The sequence below is a fragment of the Vombatus ursinus genome, unplaced genomic scaffold, assembly GCF_900497805.2.
Source record: "Vombatus ursinus unplaced genomic scaffold, bare-nosed wombat genome assembly UNPS02010980.1, whole genome shotgun sequence".
Taxonomy (NCBI): Eukaryota; Metazoa; Chordata; class Mammalia; order Diprotodontia; family Vombatidae; genus Vombatus; species Vombatus ursinus.
The window spans coordinates 5,077,269-5,100,962 of NW_020950758.1; the positions used below are offsets into that span (position 1 = coordinate 5,077,269).

The following is a 23,694-nucleotide window of genomic DNA, read 5'->3' on the forward strand; positions in this document are numbered from 1 at the left end:
CCACTGCTTAAGATAGCCCACTCCCCTTCTTGAGATAGCCCATTCCACTTCTTGAGATAGACCACAACACTTCTTGAGATCGCCCACTCCACTGCTTGAGATAGCCCACTCCACTTCTTGAGATAGCCCACTCCACTTCTAGCCCACTCCACTGCTTGAGATAGCCCACTCCACTGCTTGAGATAGCCCACTCCCCTTCTTGAGATAGCCCACTCCACTTCTTGAGATAGCCCACTCCCCTTCTTGAGATAGCCCACTCCACCTTGGGGTAGCTCTAATTCTTAGGAATTAGCCACCAAGTCTAAATTCACTTCTTTGAAACTTCTCGTCACTGTTCCTGGCCCTGCTTCTGTCCCCAAATCATCTCTGTGCCATCATTTTCCAAGATGAATGAGCAGGACCAATCCTGAGCACTCAGCAAGGAGGAAGTCATAAGCGGATGAGTCTAAGCCCTGAAAAGACTCTGCCAGAGTGCAAGCTCCAGATTGTTTATAGCCAGTTCAGGCACATTGAGGGTGGTGGCTTCCAGAGCTATGTGGCCATCATGGAGCCTAAGTGTGTGTTTATCTTCAGAACATCACTCATGGCACCCAATGGACTATGACAGCCAACGAGAATATGGGTTTATAAATCATGTGGGCAATTTCAGCTTCTCATGAGCCACACTGTGGTTCTCACAATATGCATAACAACTCATGTGTTACTAACCATGACTATGGAAATGTGAATGGTAAAAGGGGCCAAAGAGATTAAAATGGAATGCTTCAGCATCCTAATAACCAAGCCCAGTAACCTCCAGAGAAGAGACACTGTCCAACAAGGCCTCTCTCCTTCTCTCTTTGCAGAGGTGGGGGACTATGGATACTGGACCCTAAATACATCAGACCATTTCAATATACTGTTCATTTGGCTGAGTATTCCCCCTACTTTTTTATCCTTTGTTCTTTGGGAAGGGTGGGAGAAGGGAATGTGTTTGATATGAAAACAAGAGAGACAAATACATTTTTTATGAAAGAAACAACACAAACGTTACTGATCTCATAGGATTTCTAGGGCAGCACTTTGTAAAGAATACATAAACTTCAATTTAGGAAGCAAGTTCAAATCCAGTCTCAGACACTTAAAACCCGTGTGACCCTGTGTGAGTCACTGTCTGCCTCAGTTTCCTCATCTGTAAAATAAGGATAATAGCACCTATCTGCCAGAGTTGCTATGAGGATCAGTTGATATTTGTAAAGTGCTTTGTAAACCTTATATCTAAAAATGCTAGCTATGTAAACATCAGCTAGTCTTATCGCTTATTGGTCATAATGATAGGAATGATAAAGAGATAACCAGTCTCCATTCTTCCAAACTTGTCAGGGCTTCCCAAAGATCTGGGATTTCAGCAGAGCAGAGATACTTTGCAGTGTTGGACAGCTCTCCCCTCCACTCCTTACTGGCCCAGTGGCCCAGTGGTCTGTGGGCATTTAGCTGCACAGGCTCCGACTCCGCTGCTAGTCATGCAGGTCATTGTGGGACCTGTAAGTAAATCACTGAAGGTAGCAGGACCTGTTGGGGTTTCTATTCCTTAGGCCTGGCCTTGGAGAGACTCCACGCCATGACACAGAGTGTAGAACCATGGAAAGGGCACTGTCCTTAGAAACAGGAGACACTTTGATCCTACCTCTGACACCAATTTCCTGTCTAATGATTGTGACTCTTTTGTTCTATCTTTATAGCCCCAGCCCTTGGCATAGTGTGTGTTCACTGATTAGCTCTGGGCCCCCAGTTTCCATACCTATAAAATATGGACACCCTAACTTATAGCATTGGCCTCCAGGGCTTGTTGGGAACAACTGAGGTTTTGTATTTCCTTAGTAAGCCCACAGATACCATTTAAATATCAATTTAAATGTCAATTACTATGAGCTGAAGGATATTGAATATGGAGGGCACCTGATATTGGATGGTGTGCCAGTTGGCATTTTAAACTGCATTGGGAGATGAGGAGGGGCTGGTCATACCTCATTTGGCCACTTCTTACCTGGAAGTATAATCTCCTATGAGTTACAGTCAACAATCCAGGCAGATGGGGAAAAAAAAAGGTGTCAGCAGAGCCCCCCAGGCCTAGGACAGGCCCCAGGACAGCTTGAGCATCAAACAGAGCCGTCTCTTCTGCCTTTCTTGGGGATCTCCCTGCCTAAAGAAGGAGTAGAAGCCTCATCATTCCGAGAATAGGAAGATACCTTCTGTCCTCTTTACTCCTTCTATTTTCACCCCCAGGCAAATGGAAGCAAAAGACCAGTAAGAAAACTGAAACAGCAACAAAAATTCTTCATCATATCATCAGACTGTAAATACCATGAAGGCAAGAACTAGGAGTTTCATAACCATAAAGCATGATCAGGATACGCATTTACACATAGAGCGTTGGTCTATGTGCTGACAAGGGGAAACACCCAGTCTAGACCTACATGGTACAGTCTTCCATGATGATGGAGCTCCAGGGGCAAGGGTCTGAATTCCAAGTCTGCCGCATACCATTTCCCATGATAGAATGGAAGTTCCTTGATGCCAGGGACTTTTTTTTAAATTTCTGCCTCTTTATCCCTCGAAGCTGGCACAGTGCCTGGCACATAGATGCCCAAAAAATGCTTGGTGGTCAAGCATGACCATTGGCAAGTCACTTCGCCTCTTGAGTTTCATCGTTTTCCTTCTCTGTACAATGAGGGGTGCACGTGATGGCTTCTGGGAGCCCAGCCAGCTGGAAGTTCAGGATCCCATGACCCTGACCTCATGAAGCTCAAGGCTAGGAGGGGAATGAGATCAGATAGCTGCACAACACATGGTTGCACCGTTATACACAGAATGGGAGGCAGGAACAAAGTGCTCTGTGAGGGGTTGGGGAGGCAGCATCCCAAGGGCTAAGAGCCTTCAGAGCGGGCCCAGAGCTCTGCTGTCCACTCAACTTCAGACCCTTGTTAAACCAGGGCACAAAATTGCACTGGCCAAGGTCACGTGGGTCAGTGGGGGGGAGGTCAAAATGGAGTTGGTGTTGGCCTCCTGGAAGCTGTATTGGTCACCACACCCCAAAAACCCAACAGGATGGGGGCCAGAGCCCTCACTGTGCACAGGCTGATAGACAGGCCAGGAAGCACTTCTTTGGAACATCCCGAGGGAGCATCGCAGAGAGTGGGGTTTGAGCAAAAGGGGGAAAACAGAGAGTTGAGATTTCTGGTGGTCCAGGTCTCCTCTATGTGTGTTTTTCAGCCCTCCTAGAGCCTATCACAAAATACATTAGGAGCCTAAAGCAGGATGCCAGAGCTAGGGATGGAAACTTGGAAAACCCAGAAGCTGGAAAAATCTTTCCTGTTCTGCCACAGGACACTCCCCAGAATTCACACTGCATTGTTTGCCTCAAAAGGGGAGTTTTGTGGGCATTGCTTTTACTGAACATATTTTTGCTACTTTTATCAACAATGTTGTTAGTACTGTTAATAATAGTAATCATAACATTGTTATGGACAATCAGAGTAACAACATTATTATATATAACAATAATGATGTTATTACTGATAATAAATAATAGTGATAATATTATTATCATTGATTTTTTTTACAAGAGGTAGTGTGGCAATAGCAAATGGCCACCTTAGAGCCAGAAAGATCTGGGGTCAAGTCTGGCCTCTGACAAATACTGGCTGTGTGACCCTGGATAAGTCATTTGCCTTTGAGTGTTGTAGACAACTGTTTCAAACTAGGAGCAGTGAAGGTGCTACCTCAAACTGGAGGAAAGGGAGTTTCTGTGGTAGGAGTTCTAACTTATGTCAATGAGATCACTGGCTCTGTGCCTGTCTCATTATTAAAATCATTTTTCTCTACCTGTGAATTAAATAATGGCCCCAGTGAAGAGGCTTTAGAAAGCATCTCGTCTGCTTCTTTGCACAGGTGGAGAACTACGGGTATAGAAGGCGGCATACAATGTCAAGCTTTCCGCTGTATTATATTGTTATGTTTAAAATTTGTTTTCTTCCTGCTCTAAGGGATAGCCCTGAGCGAGCAGGAGACACACATTGGGGAATGCAAGTGAACTAAAACCGAAAGATGTCAAGAAATTCTTTTAAGAGAAATATAACAGCAAAGGTGAGGATAAAGAGGAAGACGGTGAGGAGGAACGTGGAGTTGGACGGCGGGCTGGAGGATACCTGGGACGGTCTGGCCTCTGACACAGACTCACTGCGTGACCTTGGGTAAGTCATGAAAGCTCTCAGGGGTCTGGGCAGCTCCCAAAGCCCATCGACCTGCGTCCGTGGAAGGATCTTCCACACCAGGCCATCTAGAGGCAGCGCTTCAGCTTCTCTCTCTCTTCTCACTCTCTGTAGTCTGGCATCTAACCTCGTTCTTCCACCAAATCGTTCTCTCCGTGGGTACCCAGCGATCTTGTCATTGACAATTGAACATCCTTTCCCCAATCCTCATCCTTCTTGAGCTCTCTGAAGCCCCTGACACTGTTGATCACCCTCTTCTCCGCCTTATGTTCTTCTCTCTAGGTTTTTGAGACATCTCTCCTGGCTCTCCTCCTTCCTTCCTGACCTCTCCTCTGTCTCCTTCGCTGGATCTGCATCCACGTGACACCCAGTAATGGTGTGTCTCACCAAGGCGCTGCCCAGGGCCCTCATTTCTCCTTTCTCTCACGTAGCGACCTCACCGGCTCCCAGGGTCTAGTTATTTCTATGATGACTCTCGGATCTATGTGCCCCAATCTCTCTCCTGGGTCCCATTCCCATATCCCCAACTACATAGTGGGGATTTCTAAGTGGATTCCCCTTGGACATTCCCTCTTCCCTTTTCTTTTTATCTCCAGCACTTGGCATAGTGCTCGGCACATAGTAGGTGCTTAATCAATGCTTGCTGACATGATGTGGCTTGACTAGGTATCTTAAGGTGAACACATCCAAAAGAAAACTCATCTCTCCCCTGCTCCCCTCCAAACCCGTCCCTTCTTCTGAGCTTCCTATTACTGCTGAGGACAGGGCATCCTCCCAGTCTGCCAAGTTTCAACCTCCGAGAAAGCACTGACTGCTCACTCTCACCCACACCGTATAGACAAGTGGTTCTGAATCTTGTGATTATTCTTCCAGCGTCTCTTGCCTATGTCCCTTTTTGCACCACCCTGGTGTGGACTATCACCTCTTTGGGGACCATCGTAGTAGCCTTTTCATTGGTCTTCCTGCCTCCAGTGTCTTCCTATTCCACTCCACCCTTAGCTGTCACACTGATATTCCTAAAGCATAGGTCCAACTGTGTCACCCTCCTACTCAGTAAACACCAGGGGCTCCCCATTGCCTCCAGGAGCAAGGATAAATGCTCTGTTTGGCATTCAAAACCCTTTAGAACCTGGCCCCCTGCTGCCTTTCCAGGCTTCATCCACCTTACTCTCCATTTCTTGATCCAGCAACACTGGCCTCCTGGCTGTTCTGCAAACAAACATTCCTTCTCCCACTTCGGAGCATTTCCCCTACTTTCCCCCTTGTCTACAACTCTGTCCCTTCCCATTTCCATCTCCTGGCTTCCGTCAGGTCTCAGCTAAATCCCATGTCCCACAAGAAGCCTTTCCCAGTCCTTATGCCTTCCCTCTGAGACTGCTCTTAATTCAGCCTGTCTATATCTGTCCGCATGTTGCCTCTCCCACTCAACTGTGAGCTGCTTCAAAGCAGAGACATCTTTGACCTTTTGTTGCATCCCTAGGGCTTAGCATAGCTCCTGGCACATTTGTTGCTGTTGTTTGTGACCCCATTTGGGGTTTTCTTTGCAAAGATACTGGAGTGGTCTGCCATTTCCTTCTCCAGCTCATTTTACAGATGAGGAAACTGAGGCACACAGGATTAAGTGACTTGTCCAGGGCCACATAGCTACTAAGTGTCTAAGACTGGATTTGAATTCATGATGAAGGGTCTTCCTAGGCTCATACTCTAGTCACTGTGCCACCTTGCTACCCTTCTTAATAAATGCTAGCTGACTCACTGTGCCGTTCAGTTGACTCAGTCATGGCAGAACGGTCAAACTTTAAACAGAAAACAATTTTGCCTTGACATCACTTAGAAGATCTATGGGGAGTGAGTGCCTCTAACTAAGGATCAGAGCTTGGTCTTGCGCCGTCTAGCACTTTTAGCAATGATCTGCACAAAGGTATTTCTGGCATGCTTTTCAAATCAGATGATGACACCATGCTGAGAAGGTTGTAGGTGATAATTTTAGAAAAGACATTGATAACACAGAGAATGCCCATTGCAGCAGAATCAGAAGGGGAAAGGATTTAAGTCCAAGTCATGAGAAGACCAATTAAAGGAGCTGGGCAAGAGAAGTGGTAGACTAGCAATAGGTGGGGAGGAGAGGTGGAGAAGATCCTTATCTCCGAGCATCTAAAGGACCACAGTGTGGTAGAACAATTAGGCCACTCAGAAACACAGAACGTGGGAGGTGAGAGAGATCTCAAAGACCATCTCTCCAGTCTAACTCACATACATTGGTTTGGTTCCAAAGGGCAAGGCCAGAGGCAATAGGCTGAAGTTGTAGAGAGACAACCGGAGGCTGCATTTGAAGGGAAAACAGCCTCCTCACAGAGCTTGTCAGAAAGAGGAATGGGCTGCCTTGGGAGGCTGCAGGCTCCCCCTCCTTCTCATGCACAGGGGAGATGAACACTTGCTTACTGGGCGTAGAATGATGGTGATTCTTTTCAAATGTGGTCTGGACTGGATGGCCACCAAGGTCCCTTCCAACTCTGATATCCTAGAGTTCTGTGGTGCTACTCCAAGGAATCCAGAAAGGATTGTAAAGGAGGGTAAAGTCCTGAGCAAGGAAATGGAGATCTTGGGTGTACAGGTGGCATTTTCCTCCTGGGTCCAGAACAAAAGAAATGGCTTTGGATGAGTAAGGCAGCTTGGAGAAGCAAGCAGTTGGCTAGGAAGATGCTGTCTGACCACGGGATTTGGATTTCTGGACAGTGTCTTGAAACGTAGGGATGACAGGTTGTTGGCAAGAGACAGCACATACAAGACAGGGGCCAGTAAGAATGCGTTGGCTGCAGTTGTGAAAATTGAATCAAAAGGGATTTCAGCTGAAGAGGATGGGGGAGGGAGCCAACTGCCTAGGTCCACGCACTAAGCCAAATACCACAGAGAGAAGCCACAGCGTAAGGAGAATAGCAGGAGCAATGTTCAGAAATTCACAAGAAATGAAATCCAAAAAAGGAGCAAGCATGAAAACCCACATCTCCAAATGTCTATACACGACTGCCCTAAATATGGGTTGGGAGCAAGACGAAAGGAAGAATGTAATGCAAAGAGACAAATTCTTCTTCATCAGCCACTGAGGTGTGGTGTGATGACACACGTGACTGGAATAAGGCTTTAGAAGGGATACCTCACACTCAAAGGATAGATAAGTAACAGAAGACAAGTAGAGCAGCATTCATCCTGCTGAAGACCTTCTGGTGTGATGGAATCCAGGAATCGGAGAGGGGAAGCATGTCAGGGAATATTTCAGTGTAGAGAAACAAAGGTAGGAAGAAGAACAATGTTGTTATGAGAATTTCTACAGACCACTTAGGCAGAGAGGAGAAATAGGTGCATCATTTGGGACACTGATCACAAAGCTAGGGTGTTAGCATAGCAGCAATGGGAGGCTTCATTTCTCCTGACATCTCCCTGAGCTTTCTCTTCTCAAAGCAGAGAGCTAGCTGTTGCTTCTTCTTTGCTTAACTTGCCCTAATGAGGAACAGACAAGGGGAACTACTATTTTTGATCTGATTCTCACCAACAAGAAGAAACCGTTTGCCATTGTGGAAATGATGGGAACCTTGAGGGGGAAGTAACTACTCCCTCTTAGAGTCTGTGACTGAGCGACATTGGGCTTAATCTGATATTCACTCTAAATTGAGGAGAGATTTCAAAGGGTGCAAAACAAAAGAGAGTTGTCAGCTCTCAAAAATGAAATATCAAGACCACATATCCAACAATTTGAACTCTTCCAACGTGGAATGGGGTGCCTTAAGAAATGGTGGGTTCCCTTCCTAGCCCTGAAGGTCTCCAAGCAGAGGCTGAATGACCACCCATCTCATGTGTTACATTGTGGAATACTTTAGGTTTGGTTTACATTACATGATCAATGACTAATACGGAAATATGTTTAATATGATTGCACACGTATAACCTATATCAGATTGCTTGCTGTCTTGGGGAGGGGGGAGGTGAGGTCGGGAGGGAGAAAAAATTTGGAACTTGAAATCTTATAAAAGCGAATCTTGAAAACTACCTTCAGATGTAATTGGAAAAAAATACTATTAAGTGCCTTACATGATCAATGAGATCCCTTCCAACCATGGAATTAAACTGAGAGATTGGATACAAAGAGTGGACACCGGTGTCCCAATTTCAACTTGAAGGGGAGTCGAGGCAGCTAGGGAGTGGAGCTTATGTTAGATTCTGTCACTCGCTAAAGGGCAGAAGAAAACAGAAACAATCAAGGTGGAGCCCTGGGCTGGAGTCAAGAAGATCTGAGGTCAAATCCGATCTCAGACACTTACTAGCTGTATGACCTGAGCAAATCACTTAATCTTTGTTTGCCTCAGCTTCTGAACTGTGAAATGGGGATAATAATAACACCTACCTCCAAAGTTGTTGTGAAAATCAAATGCAATGATGTCTGTGTAGTGCCTGGCCCATAATAGATGCTATGTAAATGCTCTCATTGTTATCATTGATGATGATGACGCTGATAAATTTTCAGTCTCTGGCCCTAGGAATCTATGTCCCTTTGCTTGACAACAACGTTATCAAACACTTGAACAAAGGCACATTGGACATGATTATCAAAGTATCAGCTGACCCCAGACTTCAAGGGGGATAATCAACTCATTGAAGGACAAGAGAGTCAAGACCTCAAAAGTTCTCCACAGGCTGGATCATCATGGCTGATCGAATATGATGAAATTGAATAGTTAGACCTGTAACATTCTATACTTTGGTCAAAAAATCAACTTCATTCTCCTCTCTAGGGGAGACATGACTAGGGATCAATTCATCTGAAAAGGCTATGGGGATGCTAGTGGTCTGCAAGCTCAATTTTAGGTAATTGTGTGATACGGTGACCAAAGAAGCAATCTTTCATGGCCCTGAGAGTCACATCAAAGAGCTTCTGTAGGGTTCTGCCTCAGCTCTATAGGGCAGAAAAACAGAAACAAACAAAATAACACAAAATCCATTTTTTGGCCCCAGATCTCCACCCAGAGAATGTGCCATACCATGGAAAGGCCCAGCAAGGATGTGACCAATAGACACATTCTCCGTTCTTCTCAGGCCCTCAAATAACCACGGGGGGCGGGGGGGAACACTGACAGGAGAAAGAGAAATTGAAATACGAGGAGGAAGAAGGAAGAAAGAAGATAATGGGGGTGAGGAAAGGGGGAGGAATGAAATGGAGAAGGACAGCAGCTTCAAAAGCAGCCTTTGTCCAACCAAGTTGGAAGAGAGATAATGGGAGTATTTCTTCATTTCTCTGGCCTCGGTTTCCAATGTGCAAAATGAGGCATCTGGACTAGATGGATTCGGGGTTTCTTCTGCCCTTTCTGATGCTCTTAAGTTCTAGGTTCCAAGAATCATAGATTACCACTTTGAGTTCTAACATTTTGCTATTCTCTGGTTTCTGGTCCTGCATTAGATACCAATCACACACGGAAACGGACCCAAGGGGATGCCACGTGGCCTTGGGCATAATGGGCCAGGACACTGACTTTGGAGTCGGCAAGACCCTGATTCATTCCCAGCCTCAGACAGTTATTAGCCACCACCCAAGGACAAACTCTCAACTTCTGTTCCTCCAACTGTAAACAAGGTGTAATAATGGTGCCTAGACATAGGGTAAGCATAAAATGAAACATCATATACAAAGCATGGGGCCCAGTGGAAAACAACAGATCCGGGGATACAGGGCCTGGGTTGGAAACACAAGTAGAGACTTGGTAGCTGTGTGGCCTTGCTGGATGGGCCTCAGTTTCCTCCTCTGTACAATGGGGAGGGGGTTGGGTTAGATGGGCTCTGAGGACCCTTACAGAGCTAGGATCCTAAGGGATATTGGAATATGAGCTGCTATTATTCCAGAAGTCAGAAGTCATGGCTCTGAGAGGGGAAGAGAAGGACCTTAGACCCTAGGGCTCAAGCTGAAAGGACCCCAGAATACAGGATACAGAATGTAGGAGCTGGGAGGGACATTGGAACCTAGAACTGAGAGAGACCTTAGAACAAAGAATATTAGAGCTAGAAGGGACCTTAGAACATAGAATGTTACAGGCGAGGGGGAGCTTAGAACATAGAACATGGATTGTCAAAGATGGAAAATACCTTAAAATTCAGGGATCTCAGGGAGGGGTCTTAGACCCTGCGTCTATCCCCCGAGCAATAAAGTGGAAAGATCACTGGACCTGGAGTCAAGAGAGTTTGAGGATAAAATGAAACATCATATGGGTTTGACTCCCACCCTGGTACTTCTTAGCTGTGTGACAGTAGGTAAGCCTCAGTCTCCTCCGCTGTCAAATGGGCATAATGATGGCCAGAGTAGCTAAATCACAAGGCTGGTCTGAGCCCCCAAAGTGAGATAATGTACATGGAATGCTTTGCAATCTATGAAGTGTTTTTTTTTAATTAATGTTGGCTATACATGTCATTATCACATAGAAGATCAAAGGGACCTTAGCGACCATTCAGAAAAACCCTGATATTTTACAAGAGGATAAATAAGGGCCATGAAAGCCAGGTTCAGTGATTCACCCACCGTGCCCAGTTGAATTGGGTCTGTGCTTTGGAGTCAAATGGGGGTCTTAAGTCCACTCGTAATTGTTCCTTCCCCAACATCCTGACAGTACCCTCTCCTTTATAAAAACAGGTTCTTTACTTACGTCTGCAGGGCTGGAGAAAGCTGTGCCGGCCCGAGAGGAAGAGAGAAGATGCTCAGCCAAAGGGATCTGACGCAGCCCTGCTGGCCTGCCGCTTGATGACCAGCGAGTAGAACAGGGAACTTGGGTCTGCCAACCAAAGAGACGGAACATGATGGGTGAGGTCTTTTTTACATTTTACTTCGTTGATTTTTTTTTAGAGATCAGATTCATTTTCATAATAATTTCCTCTTTCACTATATCCTTAAAACAAAGAACAACAGTTAAGCAGAAACAACTGACATGGCAATTGCATTTGACAATGTATGAAACATTCAATATTCATAGACCTCCATCCTTCCGAGGCACAAAGAGATGCATTTGTTCACCATCTGTCAGATCTTACGGAAATTAGGAAGCCCTCCCATCTACTTCCTATAAAATCCTTTCTCAGACATGAAAAGGAGCTGGGTGCTGAACTTCAGCCTCAGTTTCCCCATCTGTAAAATGACGACTCCATGTTCTCCAAGACCCTTTTCAGGTTTAACTGTCTGTGGTTCTTTGATTCTGTTGAATCGGGACTTTGGGACTCATTGAGGCAGGAGATGTGTGCCAGGCCGAGGCTAGGTTAATGAGCACACTAAGTGATAGATAGAATTTTCTCCTTAAATCTTGAAGGGCAGCCTGTGATCTCTATTCTTCCTCACATATAGACTTCTCCAAAGAAATTGCTGCTCAGACACATCATATTTTGCAAAGATGCCATGACAAATATTTTTGAGATGTGATATTGACCATAACCAGGCTCCACCAGTCCATCACCTGGTCAGGGAGGAATTCCACAGTAAAATAGCCCTCATCATCAATGGAGCCCAATTTATCTTTTTCCCCGTCACTAATGCCCTGAACACTGTAGGTTTGTTTTATTTGATAAATGGACATATAGACCTCACCAGCACCAAAATTCATCCCAGAAAACAGAGTTTGGAGGGGAAAAGTGAAATAGAATAGAGATTATCAGAGATGGGATGGACTTTGGACCATGGAATGTCAGAGTTGGGGGGCCTAGAACAGAGAACACAGCATGTTGGAGCTGGGAGGGGGGCTGGAGATAACCAAATTCAAGCCAGTCATTTAACACGTGGGGACATGGGGCCCAGAGAGAGGAGACTTGTTTGCATCTCACACCACTGATGGGTCCCACGAGGCCATGACCCTGCAGCTGCAGATCCTCCTCCCCTCCATCCTTTCCCACACCCCCAAACCATTATCCCATGAACAGCATCCAGCTGTTGGGAAGAAACTTCTCATAGTGCACGCTGTTGAGTCATGCTGAGGCCACACGCTCATTAAGGAGAACAGCCACCAAATGGGGAAGAAAGTGAAAAAGCCCCATGCTGGCAGGGGGAGGGGAAACTCCAACCACAAAATCCTAACCGCATGCATGTCCTCAAACTCAGCAGCTGGGACCACAGTCACTTGTCTCCTGGTGACGGTAATGGCCTGACTGGCCTTCCATAGACCACGGAGTCCAATGCTAAGACCATGCTAAGACTACAGATTCCAAAGCTGATTGAGTGGCAGCCAATCAGTCAATAGCGTTATGAAGCACTGATGTGCCAGGCACTGTACTGAGTACTGGTGGATAGAAAAAGATGGAAATAAACAAAGTTGGAGATGTGGGGAGGAGGGGCAGAGGCAGCCAATGACAAATTGGGGAGCATGGCTGCTGGTGCTGCTTTTGATGGGGCTGAGGGAAGAGCAAGGAAATGGGGGGGGGGGTCCCCTCCATGCCACAGTCGGGCCCAGCTGCCTGCCCAGACTCAGGCAAGAGAGATCGAAAAGCTCCCTCCAGATAAACATCGATGGCAGCTGTTTACTGACACTGGACACTGTGTTTACACAGCACCTTTCCGGGAAAGCCAGGTCAAGCAGGGACATGGGACGGCAGGACCAGGGCAAGCCAAGGCCTGGGAACTAGCTTCCTGGTCTGCCCACAGAAATCTCACTGTTTGGTTCAGAGCTCTGCACAAAAATACTAACTCCCATATAGAAGAGGGAGAGAGAGATAGAGAGACACAGAGACACAGATGGAGGGAAGGAGAGGGGAGGGAGAGAGAGAGAGAGAGAGAGAGAGAGAGATGGAGAGACAGAGAGAAATGGAAGGAGGGAGGGAGAGAGAGAGAATGAACACATCTGGAAATAGTCCTCCCTGAACATAAAGTTATGTGAATCCAGAGACAATCTGGGATTTCTTTCAGGTCACTGTAGGAGACTCCCAATGTCAGAATTCCCTCTAATGTCTATGCAGACAAGTTCCCAGGCTGAAGAGTCAGGAGGTTCAGGGACTTGCCCAGGGTCAGACACTGAGTGACTAAGGCGGGATCTGAACTCATTTCCCTATGCCATATAAAATACCCCCTATATTCTCTGCCTCTTAGCCATTGGATTCAGTGGGAAATTGTCTACAATGACCTTTCAGAATATCAACGAGAGGCTTTCATAACCAGTCGTTGGTTAAACAGAACCACATAATGTCTGACTTGGAAGCATTTCAGACCCACTCACACCTGAGCAGGAATCCCCTCTGTAGCATCCCTAACAAGAGGTCATCTACCTCTGCCCGTCTACCTCTAGTGACAGGGAGCTCACTGCCTCCCAAGGCAAGCCATTCTGCACTACTACAACTCTGCCCTCTGGGGCCAAAAAGAAAAAGTGAATCTCTTCTCCAGAGGACATCTCCTCAAATCCTTTAGGACAATGGTCGTGTATAGCCTGAGTCTTCTCCAGGCTAAGCTTCCTTAGGGTGTTCTGTTGTCTCCTAATCCTCCTTGCCTTCCCCTGGACGTTCAGTGGCCCCTGGATTTGGAATGGATAAGACCTGATTTCAAATCCAGCCTTGGACACTAACTAGTGGTGTGACCCTGAGCAGATCAGTTAACCCCTGCCTACTCAGTTTCCTCGTTTGTAAAATGGGAATAATCATAGCACCTCCCTCCCAGGGTTGCTGTGAGGATCAAATGAGATCATATTTGTGAAGTGCCTACTGATGATGATGGTGATGATAATAATGATGATGATGGTGATGATGGTGATGATGTAAAGACAAGCTCTCAGATTGCTCTTCCTGAGACAAGAATCCTTGGTCCCAGGCTGCTCATGGTCACCAGCATACCTGTGGCTGTCTTAATAGATATCTTGGGACTCTCAATGACCCACAAGACCCAGAAATCCCCATGATTGGACCACAGGCTCATGGGGATCCAGAAGGGGGCCTGACCTGTTTCTGCTCAGTCCCAGGGGATGGAGCCAAAAGCAGCAGGGAGAAAAGCTGACAAGAGGCAGATTGGGGCTGGGGATGGGGGTGGGGAAGAGCAGACTAGGTCTTTGAATCCCCATGCTTTTCTGCCACTCACCTAGGCCTGCATGGGCTCATCTTTAAATAGCTCTTGCTATAGAAGCCTCCAAATAACTCAGCAGGAACAAATTTTTAAAACAGCTGGAGTCTCTGGTTTCCTCGACACATTTTCTTCAAAGGAATCGACCTGCTGCTGCCTGGTTGAATCCATCATTGCAGAGGAGAGAGCGGTGCTGGGTGTGCAGACTGCAAACCCGAAGGTGACAGATGTCCAACCTCTGGCACTCACTAACCATGTGGACCAAAGGACGGCCCTTCCTCTCCAAAACTGAGACTCAGTTTCCCCATCTTTAAAATGGGGCTGACAGTATCTGTCAGAATTACCTAACACGCCTATTGGGAAAACTACACCAAATCCTTTGTTCTGTGTTCAAATATATTATGAAAATTCCAGGAGCCCCAAGGGGCAATGGAGAGGCCTTATGCTGAGTGTACGCCCAGGCTGCGGTGCCTCACCATGACCATATATGTACAAAAAGGGGTGTAAAGGTAGGAGATCCCTGATGGGCAACAGCTCCCATTTAGAGTGATTTCTAATGGAATCAGGACACAACTCAAGTCTGATTGGTCTTTGCCTATGACAGAGGAGAACGTTCCTGAGCCCAAGGTTGGAGAATCTAGCCTCCTTCAAGTCCTTCTTACTTACCTCTACAGCCCTTCCCACTTCTGTCACCACCTCTACCATCTTCATGCCTCAAACTCAACGTTGGGAAGCAATGTGGCAGAGTGGAACAGGGGTACTGGATGTACAGGTCCCAGGAGGACTTGGCTTTGAATCCCAGCTCTGATGCTTGCTACCATGTGACTTGGGGCAAATTTCTTAACATCTCTGGTCCTCAGTTTCTTCATTTGTAAAATGAGGAAGTTGAACTACATGGCCTCTGAAGGTCCTCCATACTGCAGATACATGATCCTATGAAGTGAGTGCTAAAGACAGGATTTGAATCCAGGGCTTTCTGACTCCAAATTCAGGGATCTCTCCCCCACACTGCACTGACAGGCTAGGGTTAGCTTCTCCCCTGTTCTCCATCACCTCTCACCTAAACTCTCTGTGACCTTCTGACTGTTCAATCATTGATTTATTCTTGATGCTGAGGGTCATAAAACCCCTAATTCACATTCCCCCCTTGCTGAGTCAGTCAGCAGGCATTTTGAGAGTCTGCTATGTGCCAGGCATTGTGCTAAGTGCTGAAGATACAAAGGAAGGCAAGAACAAAGTCCCTGTCCTCAATGAGCTCAGGATCTAATGAAGGAGACAAGAAAGCATCTGCGGACAAATGAGGTCCAAACAAGATAAACTGGAGGTAATCAAGAGAAGAGAGGCATTAGCGTCGAGTGGGATCAAGAAAAGCTGCCTATAGAAGCTGGGACTTTAGGGCCCAATGGAAGCCAAGAGGTTGAAAGGAGGAGAGAGTAAACTTCAGACATGGGAGACAGTCTTCAAAAGTCCTATGAGTTGTCTGTGGAGACAGGTGTCACTAAAGACCATCAGTAGCTTCTGATTGGCTATTAATGAAAATGTAAACTTCTTCTCCTGACATTCAAGGCCTCTCATCACCTGGGTCCAGTCTATCTTTCTGGTCTTATCTCATAAAACCATAAAACAAAGGCATTGGATTTCATCATTTCAAATATGCTTATAGCTATAATGACCTCAGTCACCAATACTCCTCATCACGTTTTCTATGTTCTAGCTGACCTGTACTTTTGGCCATCCCTAAATATTGGTGCCCTCCTGACTGCTTTGCTCCCCTCCTCCTAGTCCCTATAGTCATTGTCCCTCTGCATCAGCAAGTGTTGACATCTTCCCTTTTCTTCAAGGTCCAGTTCAGGCACCATCTTCCCCAGGAAGTCTTGGCTCAGCCCAGCTCACGGTGATCCCTCCCTTCTTACCTTAAACAACTTCCTGATCCAAAGTCGCTTGGTTAAAATTCTCTCATTCTGTTCCAAGTGAGTTCATTCTGATGTTTATGGTAGTTTTCCTTGACTCGTCTTGCTACATTACTAGATTGTCAGATCCTTGAGATCAGCAACTCAATCATTTTTTCTCAGGTGTGGACATAATGAGCAACATTATGAAAAAATGAAATTGATTTTACTTCATTTCTGCTTGTATTTACTCTTTATATTTATTTCACTTATTTATGTTGTCTCCCTCAGTAGAATGTAAGCTCCTTGAGGGCAGGGAATGGTTTCATCTTGACTTTGTGTTCCTAGTACAGTGACTGGCATACAGTAGGCACTTAATGAATACTGGTTGACTAACTTATCTCAACAGATTGGAAACAATTGGTTATTGACATGAAAAGCAAGGGTGTTCCCAACTTCATGGACAGTGGGTGCAGGTACTGGGGGTGGGGGCAGAGGAGGAGGTACAATGTGATTCAGAGATGGCAATATACTAAAATATATACTACCATGATCACCTAAATTAATTTACTTACTCAGTGCCATACCAACGAAACTACCAGAGTATTAACTGTTAGAGCTAGGGAAAAATAACAAAATTCATCTAGAGGAATCTCAAGGCAGATAATGAAAGAAAAAAAAATCTAGGAAGGAAGAGGACCCGGCAGTACAAAATCTCAAACTATACTACAAAGCAGAAATCATCAGCATGATCCTTTACCGGTTAACAGAGATCTCAAACATTGGAACAGATGAGACACATAACATACAGAAGTGAATAAACACAATAGTCTAGTCTTTGATCAACCCAAAGGACCCCACCAGGTACTAACTTGCTATTTGACAAAAACTGCTGGGAAAATTGGAAAGCAGTCTGGCAAAAACTAAGTATAAAACAACATCCTGTACCACATACTAAGTTCCAAATAGGTACACAACTTAGTCACAAAGGGTGACATCATAAACTAATCAGAAGAATAAAAAATAAATTATGAGTCAAATCTATGAATAGTCAAAGAATTCATGACCAAATAAAGGGATCTTTTTGCACAAACAAAATAAATTCAGCTCAAATTAGAAGACAAGCAAGTAAATAAGAAAAAAAAATCTTTGCCTCAAGTTTCTCTGATAAAGTTTAATTTCTAAGATATACAGGAAACCAATTTAAATTTATAAGCATGAGCCATTTTCTAATTGATAAATGGTCAAAAGAAGAACAGGCAGTTCTCAACGGAAGAAACCCAAGATATCAATAGCTATATGAAAAACCGTTCTACATCAGAAACAAACAGACAAATACAAATTAAAACAATTCTTAGGGTTTATCTCATGTGCATTAGATTGGTCAAGCTGACATAAAAGGAACAGGACAAATGCTGGAGGTTCTGTGGGAAAATAGGTAGGTTATTCTTCTGTTGGTGGAGCCATTATGGATGAAATTTAGAATAATGTCCCTCAAACTACTAAACCGTGCTTACCCTTTGATCTATAACACCCCAAAGGGTAGCATGTCTGTATCCCACCTCACCCCCTAAAAAGAGAGAAAAAGGAACCATATATAAAAAAAAATTTATAGCAGTTCTTTTGGTGATGGCAAAGAATTGTAATTTGAGGTTATGCCTATTAATTGGGGGAATGACTGCATAAATTGTGGTAGATGAATGTGATGGAATACTATTGTGCTGTAAGAAATGATGAAGGAGATGGTTTCAGAGAAACCTGGGAAGATGTATATGGACCAACGGAGAATGAAGTGAACAAAATCAAGAAAACAATTTACATGGGGGAAAAATTATAAAAACATGCAACTTAGATCTCAGAACTCTGACCAATTCAATGACAAACCATGAGTCCAGGGGAAATATAACAAAATACTCAATGATTCAGGGTGCAGATGTTTTGGACACAGCCAACGTGGAAATTTGTTTGCTTGGACTATATACATTTATTATAAGAACTGGTGTTCTTCCTTTTTGAATAGGGAAGGTAGGAGGTGAGAGGAAGAGGGGAGTGCTTTTTGTTAACTGAAAAGAAGTTCACTTTTACAAAATCGCAAATTGAGTCAGTGCGTGTGTCTTGGGGAGACTGGGGGTAGAGTCAGGAACTTCCCGCATGGAAGACAGTGAGTGGGTCCCCTTGATGCCTCGGGGGACAGTTCAGTGCTTTCAGGAAGCTCATGATGGTCCCAGAGACAAGCTTTTGAAGCCCATGATTCTCCCAGTAACGGCGTATGTCAAGAAATCAAGTGAAGCTAAAATTGGCATTTTCTAAGCAGTTCTAAGGCTTCAGGTTAGTAACTAAACCCATGCCCTACAACATCACTCAGCTCAGCCTTCCCCGAGAAGCAGTGTGGGGCAGTGGGAAGGGTATTGGACCCAGAACCAGAGAGCTGGGGTTCGAATCCCACCTCTGCCATTTCCTTCTTAGAGACTTTGAGGGGGTCACTAAGACTCAGTTTAATGTTCACTGAGAGAGGTGGCGACCGCCGGGTGCAATTAGGACAGTGTTACTCAGCAACTTTTTCTGGCTGTGAATTCTACCAGCATCAGTAAAGCCTTCCAAACATAAAAATGTCTACTGAATTAACTTCAAAGAAGTGTTGTTATCTCCATTTACCAAAGGAAGAAAGGAACTTCAGACTCATGGCAATGAATTGACTTTCCCCTAGCCATGTGGCAGGATAGTGAGGGAGGGAACAAGCATTTAGCAAGTACCTACTATGTGCTAGGAAGCATGCTAAGTGCTTTTCAAATATTATCTCATTTGATCCTCACAACAGCCCAGTGAGGGAGGTGCTACTATTAAGCCCATTTTGCTGTCGAGGAAACTGAGGTACACAGGGTTAAGTGACTTGCCCAGAGTCACACAGCTAGTAAGTGTCTAAAGCTGGATTTTTATTCGATGCTTTACCCATTGGGCCTACTAGATGCCCCTATGACATTTTCTGGTTCCAAGTCTCCCTTGATGCTGCCTCTCCAAGTGGGTTGGGCGTGGGGCCAATGGACCCCCAGAACAGATTCCCTCCCCCATGGTGACCATCCAGACCAGGCCGCCAACACTCTGGCCATTCTCCCTCTGGAAGCTGGACGCCGCCTCTGGGGCCCTGGGCGCTGACCATTGAGCCATCGTCCTTTTTCACCTAGATTCAGGCCACCGTGCCCATCCAGGCCATTTCCAAGCCGAGCCACCTTGCACAGACTCACCTCCCATCCCGTTTCCGGTGCTCCGTGTAATGGCCTGTGTCACACACCTGGCATCTGCCAGAGGCAGCTTGCACCGCCTCCCTTCCTCCTGCCAAGCATCACTGAGCTAGAGACAGAGGCTGCTGAGCTCATTCTTGGGGCTCCTCAGGGCACAGGATTCAGACCTGGGAGGATCATCAGGTCCAGCCTCCTCCCCTCACAGAGGGGGAAACTGAGGCCCACAGAAAGGAAAGGAATCGCCTGTCACATGGGCAAAGCCAGGACTTGAGTCCAGGGCCTCTGACTCCAAGTCTGCCGTGTGTTCCATAGAACCATGTGGACTTTGGGGTTCTGGGTCGTGTTCTGGGTGGGGAAGACGTTCATTCCTACGGACGGACCTCTCCGTGGGATTTCCACATTAATCCCGTCCTTCACTGTTCCCAGTTCCCAGCCACCAACGTCTGCTGCTCTTTCCCCCAGTAGAGACGCCCACAAAGCAGGTGGATGGTGGAGACAGAGGGAGAAAAGGAGAGAGGCCAAGTCTCTGCATGAACGAAGACGTCGGTGTTTGCGGGAAGCCTTGGCCTACAGGCCCACCTTGAAGTGTAATGGAAGGCCAGGCCACCCCCCGCTGTATCTCAAGGCCCTCTCTGTGAACGGAATAGCACAAGCCACGGTGAACCCCCGTCAAAGCCGTCAGAGCCAGCAGCAGGAGAAGGGGTCCCACCGAAGGACTGACCGCGGCCTTCTCACCCAGCACCTGGTGACACACCCGAGCTACTACAGTCAGCGATCAAAGCCAAGAAAGCTGCTTTGAAAGAAGTCTCCCAAGCAGTAAATTTGAAAACTGGCTCAGGGCTCCGTGACAAGCCCACTCTGATACTTGGGAGCTGGAAGCTCTGCTCCACAGCCCACTGTTCAAGGCTTACACGGAGTCAGGGCTTAGCAGGCAGAATTCTCCACGTGTGACTCTGCTGGGCTGTCCTTGGACTGCGCCCCAGACCCAGCATGTGCAGACTGAGCTCCCCCTGGGCTAGAATGCCTCCCCTCCCCTGTGGGCTGCAAGAGGTGGCTGCTGAGGTCTCGCTGCCTCCCCCACCCTGGGCTCCTGGGTCATGGTGGTGAACCAAAGCTCATCCCCCAAAGCAAGCTTCAGGAAACTTCCACATGCAGCCAGGACCCCGTGATCTCCCCTCCTCCCAACTCCCTCTGGGACCATTCAACTGAGTTAGCATCACATATGGCTTTGGAGAACTCTCTTTTATATTTAGCTTTCATCTGTGGGTGTCAACTCCCCAATTACACTGACTCAGAGTCTATAAGACTCTTATAATAATGAATGTCAGAGCTTGGGAGGGCCTTTGGAAGACAGAAACTAGATGTCCGAGCCAAGAGGGGACCTAGAAAAGAGAAGGTCAGCACTGGAAGGGCCTTCCAACCATAGGTCAGAGATCGGCAGGAGCCTAGAACAAAGAGCATACAAGGTCAGAGTGAGGAAGGACTTTGAAATGAAGTAGAAAATGCCATAGCTGAGAAGGACCTTGGAATATGGAACATCGAAGTTAGAGGGAACCTCAGAACATTGGACAGAGAGCATCAGAGGTGAGGGTGACCTTAGTGACACAAAAGAGCAGAGTTGGGAGGACCTTAGAACAGAGAACAGAGGTCAGAGCTGGGAGGAACCTGAGAACAGAGAACAGAACTGGGAAGAACCTTAGAACACAGACCAGAGAAAGTCAGAGCTGGGAGGAACCTTAGAATAGAGAACAGAACTGGGAAGAACCTTAGAATGCAGAACAGAGAAGGTCAGAGCTGGGAGGGACCTTAGAAGAGGTCTTTGTCGAGCTCACTGTGCACACTCATGGTGGCGGGGAGGAAGAAGAAAGGAGTAAGCATTTCTGTAGCACTTAGTATGTACTAGCCACTGAGCTACACACTTTATAAATATTATCTCATTCGGTCTTCACACAACTGGGAGGTTGGTGCTGTTTTTTTACTCCCTTTTTACAGTTGAGGAAACTGAGGCAGACAGTGTGCCTTGCCCAGGGCCAGATGTGAAGTCAGGCCTTGCTGACTCCGGGCCCAGGGTTCTATTCACTGAAACACCAGCACAGGAGCAGAACTGGAGTTCTACTCCCACCACTGGACCGAGGTTCTCTCTATCCTAAGGCCCCTTCCCTTAGATCAGCAGCCATGGACTTACACACTCTTCTGTGTGACAGCCCCCCACGACACACACACACACACACACACACACACACACACACACACACACACACACACACACACACACCCTGACCCTGTAATTCATAGCTGAGACCACCCATTTTCCATCAACTTCTCCCTGTGTTCTCCCAGCTCTACCTTTGCCTATACTGATTTTTGTGCTGGACACAGCCCACGTCCCACAGTCCCTCAATCACGTCCAATGAGGCCTCCTCCAGGAAGCCTCCCTCGATTTGTTTCTCCTCTCCCACCCAATCTCCCAGTCCCATTTGGAGATGGAGATGATCCTTCCTTAACGTGCATCCCCCACATCCAACGCTCCTCTTAGGCAAGCTCCCCATTTGGATTTGTATCCGAGTGATTTGTGGACATTTCTTAACCCTGTACCAGATGGGGCATCACATTTCTTTCTACATCTCCCAGAGGGTCCAGCCCTGGATCTCAGACCCTGTGGATATGAACACGGGTTTGTTAATGAACAGACTAAGCCCTGCCCGTGAAATTCCTTTGGAAGCGGCCTGATGAATATGGACCTCCCTTTGAAGCAAAGAGTCAGTTAAGAAACAGAGGCTAGAGAACCCAAGAGTCTTTTGAATCTCTAAAATGCTTTCTGACAGGAACATGATGCATCTGACTCATTAAAACTAGAACAACAAATCACACCAAGCGGGGTCCTGCGGGTTGAGGATAAATTCTTGACAAGTGATTCCTCAGAAAATCGGCGGCTGCTGTAAAAGTGATAAAACAATGCTGGCTTTTGGACGTGAGGAGGCAGGAGAAGGAGCCCACCCTCAGCACCAGCTGTGCCTTGAATTCCAAAGTCAGGGGATGTCAGAGCTGGGAGGGGGAGACCCTGGAACCCAGAGCCACCCGCCATCTACCGTCTGCCAAGACCGCCACTCGGGACGGGCACGTGTCCCCTGTGTGTTCCTGGCTGCTACCTCCGCCCAAACGGCAATGTCTGGAAGACGTCCATAGGACCCACGCTCCACGGCGGTGACTTCTGTGAGGATGAGGAGCTGAGGCATTCCTCAAGTGGCCAGGCAATGGCTCCCACCCTGGTGCAGATGGGTGAGGAAAGAGGTGGAGACTCCAAATGCTTCACCTATCTGCTGCGTTTCTGCAGCCTGGGGAGGGCTACGTAGAACTGGCTACCGTGATGGAGGAGGCATGGCGGCACACACTCAGGCCTTGATGAACCCTGGCATCATGAGTGCAGTGGAGTCCACAGACTAGTCATTGCAAAGGCCACAGGGCTCTCTAGCTGCATAGGAACAGGGGCCTTGAGACCACGAGACCCAGAAGGTGCCAGTCTCTGGCCATCGCTGGGACAGACGCAAGATTCTTGTGCTCAAGACCCACCAGGGGCCGGTGGAGCCCGCTTAAACTGGCGTACCTCACTCTGATCCATGTAGCATAGACTTAAAATAGGCCTTCTACAGAGTCTTGCCCTAGTTGTCAGGGGATTAAACAATAGTAACACAGGAAAATCTATGACCCAGTTGAGGAGAACAGAGATTGTTTCATGACTTTTATTAACCATTTTTGATACCCGAATGATTTAAAAACAACAGCAACTTGAACCCAACTAACAGTCAGGACGGCCTGAGTTCAAATCCAGCCTTAGGCACCTACTAGCTGTGTGACCCTGGGCAAGCCTCTTAACCTCTCCTAGACTCAGTTTCCTCAGTCTGTAAAATGGGGTTAATAACAGCATCCGCCTCCCACGTTTGCTGCAGATCCAATGGGATAACAAATGAGATAGCGAATGTGAAGCTATTTGCAGCCCTTAAAGCACTACAGAAATGCTGGTTGTCATTATTAATCGTCACAATAACAATCATTCTTTGAATCAGGTCAATGATGTCATCCCCAACAGAAATTACAGAGGATTCTTCTAAAGGAGCCTAGACTCAGGATCAATGCAGGTTATGCAAGGAAACAGTAGAGACTGCACAAGTCACCCTAGACTGCAAAGAGTTAGCACCTACTGAATGACTAACGAGACAAAGACCAGAATTACACAATAGAAGGGGGGAAGGGAATGAGCA

The 23,694-nt window shown here is 46.6% G+C and overlaps 1 protein-coding gene across 2 annotated transcripts in view; it reads right to left on the bottom strand.

Moving 5' to 3' along the window:
• FAM49A (family with sequence similarity 49 member A) overlaps positions 1 to 23,694 on the bottom strand; it is a 94,526-nt gene that overhangs the window by 43,360 nt on the left and 27,472 nt on the right. Inside the window, exons 2-3 of one of the 2 annotated variants that reach the window (XM_027855616.1) lie at positions 10,934 to 11,059; positions 10,380 to 10,459 (exon numbers count right to left, since the gene is read on the bottom strand). The gene's annotated coding sequence lies outside the window, so the exon portion shown is untranslated. The remainder of the gene's footprint in view (positions 1 to 10,379; positions 10,460 to 10,933; positions 11,060 to 23,694) is intronic. The other variant, XM_027855614.1, reaches the window with a different exon arrangement.